This window comes from Arachis ipaensis, chromosome B02 (assembly GCF_000816755.2).
Source record: "Arachis ipaensis cultivar K30076 chromosome B02, Araip1.1, whole genome shotgun sequence".
Taxonomy (NCBI): Eukaryota; Viridiplantae; Streptophyta; class Magnoliopsida; order Fabales; family Fabaceae; genus Arachis; species Arachis ipaensis.
Window position 1 is genome coordinate 79,623,076 of NC_029786.2, and position 6,799 is coordinate 79,629,874.

At 31.0% G+C, this 6,799-nt stretch overlaps 2 long non-coding RNA genes across 2 annotated transcripts; both read right to left on the reverse strand.

The window, feature by feature from the left end:
• On the reverse strand, positions 2,287-3,206 carry LOC107625511. The gene is made up of 3 exons (XR_001617297.2): positions 3,125-3,206; positions 2,813-3,049; positions 2,287-2,703 (listed from the first exon to the last, which is right to left on the reverse strand). It is a non-coding gene; the product is annotated as an uncharacterized LOC107625511 (long non-coding RNA).
• LOC107625510 lies at positions 5,184-6,407 on the reverse strand. Its single transcript, XR_002355805.1, has 3 exons — positions 6,289-6,407; positions 5,493-6,208; positions 5,184-5,193 (listed from the first exon to the last, which is right to left on the reverse strand). It is a non-coding gene; the product is annotated as an uncharacterized LOC107625510 (long non-coding RNA).

Here is a 6,799-nt window from a genome sequence, read left to right on the forward strand (position 1 = left end):
GAATGAAATTCTTATATAATATAATTATTGACTTGACATATATACTATAAATTATAATTTGTTAATATTATTTTATTATATTATGTTCTAATTTATTTTATATTTAGTTTGACTTTTCTCATATAAAATTTCTGATTCTACCACTACATTTATGTGTTTGGTTAAGCTTGTTGGCTTTAGCTATCTAGGTCTGTCAATTCTTTTCTTTTTCTTAATTAGTTTTGAGCAAAGTTAATGAATTTAAGAACTACTTTTCTTAAAGCCAGTTGGAAAAAGGGGGATAATATATAATAGTCAAACAGAAAAAATAACACATATACAAATAATTTAAAAATAGTGATAATTTGACAATATATTTTGATAAAAGAAAAAATTTGTCCCCTTTAGGATTTTCTTGTGTCCTGTTAAAGTATGCACAATAATTCTAATTCGTGACTTCTTGTTAGTTACGTTCCATGTGAGACCTTCGCCATAACATGGCAACATCAGCCGCTACTACTAATCACGACAGAAGTGAAGGATTGAAGGAGGAGGATCAGCTCGTGCAATTTGGAGATGAGGATATTAGAGAATCACTAGCTTTTTTTTTGTCTGAAATAATATTACAGAAATATAAATTTTTGGAAGAAAATATTTAATCTTAATTTGAATGAGAGAATGTCATAATATATTTTGGTTGTTAAATTAGTATTATAATATAGTTGTATTTTAATTTTAATTTTAATTCTATTATATATTACTAATTTTACAACCAAAATGTGCCACATATCACTCTTTCATTGCAATTGAAATCAATTTTTTTCTCCAAAATTAATTAATTCTCTCATCCTATCTCTCCCTTTTTCTATCTCTACTCATTCTTTCACCACACTTTAGCTCTCTTTTATATCATTATTATCAATGACTAATTAGTAATTATAAATTTAACAATCAAATTGTACCACATGACATTCTCTAGAGTGAAAAGGATAGAGAGAAATAGAGAAATAGAGAGAGGTAGATAAGAAGATGAAGAAAGAAAGTTTATTAGTTTTGAAAAAAAAAATATTTCATCTTAATTTTAATGAGAAAATGTCATATAATATATTTTGGTTGTTAAATTAGTATTATAATATAGTTGTATGTTAATTTTAATTTTAATTATAACTAGAAAATGTCATGTGATATAATTTAATTGTTAAATTTATAATTATTAATTAGTCATTGATAATAATATAAAAGAGAGTTAGAATAGGATTAAAGAATAAGAGATAGAAAAATAGAGAGGGAGAATGAGAGAACTTATTAATTTAAAAAAAAAGATTTGATTTTAATTATAGAGTGATATATAATATATTTTAATTGTAAAATTAGTAATATATAATAAATATAATAGATATAATAGATTATCAGGCATAACTAACAAAGTAAGGAAATGTCCTCGGGCTATATTATAGTGCTATGTCTGAGAGGAAAAAAAGAGTGAACTGTGATTAGAATAATACATGAAATAAAAAGTAATTCTAGTGTATTTTAATACATTATGTTTTAATGCATTGCTGACGATTAAAAAAATTACATGCGAGGAACTTATGAGTATTATTACCAAAACATAAGGTTAAAAAATAATTAACTACAACTACCAGATATGGTTTCTTAATGGGTTTAAGCCTACCAGATGAAATGGGTGAAATAAAAAAAAATAGAGATATAACTTTGTGTTCTATTGGCAGATACTACACCTATAAGATTAGAAGTAATTCGTTACATGTTTTCCTATAAATGATTCCACATCGCACTACAACAAAACAGCATTTTGGCGACGGTTTTTTTAATGCTTGGTGACGGTTTTAATTGTCACTAAATGATTTTGCGACGGTTAAAAAAAGCGTCACAGATTTGAGCGTCGCCAGCTGCCATAGTGACGGTTTTGGACCACCGTTGGTAAGGAGTGTCGCTAAATTGTTTGTAACGGTTTTTAAAATATAAAACCGTCACTAATTTGTAACACTTGTAAAGGTGTTTTTTGTACTATATTTCGCGACGTTTTAAAATTGTCGTTAAATTACTAAATTCTGTGACAGTTTTTTCTTATAGTTCATGACTATTTTAAACCATCAGAATATTTAGCGACGATTTAAAACCTTCATTAAATTACTAATTTTTATGACAGTTTTTAGACATATTTAGTGACTATTTAAACCGTCACAATATTTTTAGTGACAGTTTTTCGATTTAAAGCCGTTACTAAATTACTCATTCCTGTGACAATTTTTTCCTGTATTTAGTGACTATTTTAAACTGTCATAATCTCTCCAACATCAAAGATTTCTATTATCAAAAGTTGAATTCTCCAAAAATGACATTGTATTTCAACAAATTCAAATTCAATCCCACAAGTTTTACAAAAATAACAACAATGTGAGGCTAATTTTTCCCCAGCCATTTTATGGAGTGGAGGGGCTCAAAAAAAAGAGAAGAAAAAATCTCATATATACTACTAAAAATTAAATGCATATAGCATAGTGAAGGGGTATGAAGGAATGACAATAACATTTAGGAAGCATATTGTTAAATGCTGTTAATTTCTTTCTTAACCAAGGTGTCATCTGGAAATTCTCCATGTAGTAGCTGGTTTAGTGGTTCTTCTTCGATGTTATCTTGTAACACTTGTTGCCCAAAAAGCTGGGTTGATTCGTCAAAGATAATAGCCTAGCCCACATTCTATTTTAATAGGAAAAGAAGATAAACAGATCAAATTCGTCGAAGATAAAAGAAAAAGAAGACTAATCAGATCAAATTTGAATAAGATGAAGCAAAAATTCATTCATACCAAGTTCAAGTGATGGACGTGTGTTAGAACCTTGAGTTCAGCAAGGAATTCTTTTGATGCTTGCATATCCATTCTCTTAGTTGCCGCTTTCTGCAAAATAAATGAGTATAGAATTGCATCTCAATCTAGGAAACATTCTTATGATTTAATAGAGATTTTAAACAGCATGTGACATAAATAAATAGAAGTAGCGCCGGATAATAGAAGCCGAACTCTTCCACCTAAGCCTTGTTTTATCTGTCATAAAAGAAAACATCAATCCAATTTTCAGGTCAAATTTCACCAACAGAAATCACAGTAAAGTGCAGTTACCTTATCAAATACAAGCCTATCAAAAAATGGTGCTGCTTTGTCTTGTGGAAGACCCTTATCTAAGTATCCTAACTTGCTGTCATCAGAATCTAGACTAATTACTTTGCATGATATTGGAAATTAAGGGTCTAAAATAGAGTGGTAAAACGTACTAATTATATGCATACTAAAACAATGCACTTTCGAATGCTCCTCCGGATGAAATTTTGCTGTTGATACCTTCAGGAACAAGTCATTAGTTATAACTAAGACATTTATGAGCTAAGGTAGCAGTAGGACAAAAGTAATGTCTCTCTACCAGCATAAACACGGTCAAAAACTCTAGGAACGCCACAAAATATAGTTAGCTTCAACACCTGAACATCCTCTATTAAGTACCTTACATCCTGAAACAATTAACATGGAACAAAGCATCAAAATGAGACATATACAAGAAAGAGCAAAATACTAATGATGAAAACTGAATCCGAATATTACGCCTTGCCAGAATCCAATTGAGGCTCCCCTCTAAATGGAATAGGTCTCCATTCTCTGGTCATAGACATGAGCAAGAGGAAGAAAAGAGAAGTACACATCATCTTCGCTTGCCTGCAGCAAGTAGTATATATTATGAGTAGAGAAAATTCGAAACAGGACAAAGTGTGGTATGAAACTTGTGAACATTCAAGAAGATTGCTATCTTACTGCTTTGTCTGTTAAATGAAGTATCTGATCAATAGACAAAACTTCGCTATGAAAGCCTCATTCTTAATTATGACACCTTTCAGTTTGCCTGTGGTTCCACTTGTGTACATGAATGTGCAAATGTCAGTCTTCTTTTTTGGTGGTAGGTCCCCTGCATGCAGAGCAAAATATACAGGATTAAACAAATCAAAGTGGTTCAAAGTTTTTGCTTTTAAACATGAATATGAAATTAAAAATCAAGCTTTGTTTCCTACCAACTGGAGAAACTCTTCCCAAGAGAAGCAGGATGTACCATGTTCCTCAGCTTCCTTCTTTTGCACAGTCGAAACATTACCAAAACTCACAATAGCTACATTATTAGATTGTAGAAGTTGATTAGCATTGAGAAGAAGGAAAGATTAACCTTAATATAACAGAAGTTCAAAAACTGAAAGAAAGTATAATCATTTGACAAACTTATAAGATTTGAAGAACACTGACCAAGACAAGACAAAATCTGTGAAATACAAAAACAGTTAATCATCTCCAACAAATTGAAGAACTAACTCAAATCCAAACTCAGGAAGTAGAACTCACAGAAGGAATATTGTTTTCCTGTACAAATGCTATTGAAACTTGAGCATGGTTTATGATAAACTCCACTGCATTTGGACCTGTTCTTAGGTACCTCAAGAATCATTAGGGAAATGCTTGGAATAATAAAAAGCATCTAAAAATCAATGAGAAAAGGAGTGAAAAACATACCAAGTGTGTCATATAATGGGACATATGTTACTGAATGGCTATTACAAGCCTGCAGCCACCAAATTTAAATCAAGTTTAGTACTAAACAGTTTCTTGCTGATCAAGTATCATTTTAATCTGAACAAAATTTGAAATCTTGTCGAAATTAAATAAATACTTTTCTAGAGCAGTAAAAGCATGGAGTTACTGTGCAACCCTTTTAATCTTGTGTAAGACTTAAAACCAGTATTCTTTAAGCATTACTTGCACAAGTAACAAGAAGATAAAACTTAAGATTAAACCAATAATGATAACTTGCTCATAAAAGAAGACCGACCTTATAATTATAGATTGATTTACGTCATCTGGAGAAGAAAAGAAAGAGTTAGAGTAAGGATTTGCTCAAAGACCGACCTTATCATAGTTGATTTTTATCCAAGGACAGCTAACATATAAAGTGTTTTCAATACAAATCATGTTACTATCATTAAGCTGGTGATTATGAAATATATTTAGTTTAAGAAGAAAGCATCACCTGTATGAGTAGTTCAGTTTTTAGTCGTTTACTTGCTTCATGTTCACTGCGTGCTTCAACGCGTTGACTAATGATTGCATCAATTTCATCAAGAAATATGGTTGAGGGGGACATGGTGTCTTGTAAGCTCAAATAACACCTTTATCAACTTCTCGGAATCACCTGCAATCTAGAATAAATTCTGTAAAAGTGCAGGCCCAGTTGCCCGCTATATTATAAACTAAACAGAGAAGAACAAGGAGCACTTTGAAAGCTCTTTCTCTTCCTTACAAGATAAAGGCAATTTAATCCAAACAAAGGAGGAATCTAGGCATTCAAATGAAGCAATGTCATCTAACATACAAGAATAATTCTAGATCCTCATAATTGCCAAACAAGAAAAATATTTGAATGCTCTGAAAATGTATTTAGTAACTTCTGAAAAACTTCAATGTCTTTTACACAAGCATATCCTCATTCTCATCATAGTTTTCATTGATTATTGGAAGATCATCATCTACAACTATTCTCGCTAATTTTATATTTGTATTTTCATCTGGAAAAAGAGACTCTAAGTCTTGTGGTGGATAATTATCATTGGATACTGCAATTTCGTCATCTTCACCCATATTATCTCCACCCATGTTATATAAATCTCTTGGCTTCAAGTGAATTGGTATGCACCATCCTTTTTCCTTCTCATCATCCACATAATATACCATCTGGGCTTCAGAAGCTTTAATATATGGCTCGTCATCTTCATGTTCACCAGTATGTATGAGCCTTGTAAAGTTCACAGATAAAAAATCCAAATTGTCCTTTTTGATTCCTCTAGGACTAGTTGTGTTTGCCCATTGACATTTAAACAAGAGAACTGTAAAGCCATTGTAGAAAAGCTCAATGATGTCTACCAACTTTCTATAATAAGGTACAGCACCAAAGTTCATTCGGGTATCTTTACTACTTGAGTAACTTCTTGTTCCAAATGTACCAAAGACTCCGCTATTCTGAGTTTTTAATCCATTATCCCTTGCCAAAGTTCAAAATCTATATCCGTTAACATCATATGAAGAGAACTTTCTTGCTTGGTCATATGGTCCTTGAGAAAGACTGATAAGAATGTCTTTATCTACATCAGGAAGTTTGTTGAGATTAGTACAAATCTAAAAGCACATTAACATGTTTGTGTTAGTCATAGACATATTGCAAAAATAGAAAATGAAATAAGTGAAATTTCTCTTACATGATTAGAGAACCAATCAACAAATTCTCTATGAACCTTTTTATCTATGTCAATAGTATCCCTTGTTCGGCTTCTTAATCTTTTCTTCACAATATCTCTATAATCTCTAAGATAGTTATCAACTGCTAAACTCTTGTGGAAAAATTTGCTAGACTCTTGTGGAATAATAATAAGGTTTGAAAAGTAATTTTAATAGTTAGAAAAGTTTTGATTCTTAAAAATAAATCCTTATCATAAAAAAGTCAAAGTATATATATATATATATATGGGAAATGCTTTAATTAAATTTGACGGTCCAGGATCCCAATAGTAGATGTCTTAGTTCTATCCTTCCTGATCCTGGTCCAACATTGAAAAACACTAATTCTGGTCCAAAACTGGTATTAAAGAGAAAGAAAGCACTACTAAAAATAGCAGCAGCAGTAGTCTCGCGATGTGAAATATATTAGCAATGGAGAATTGGAAATCTCATATATATATTAGCAATTTTATTTCTGTCTCATGACACATA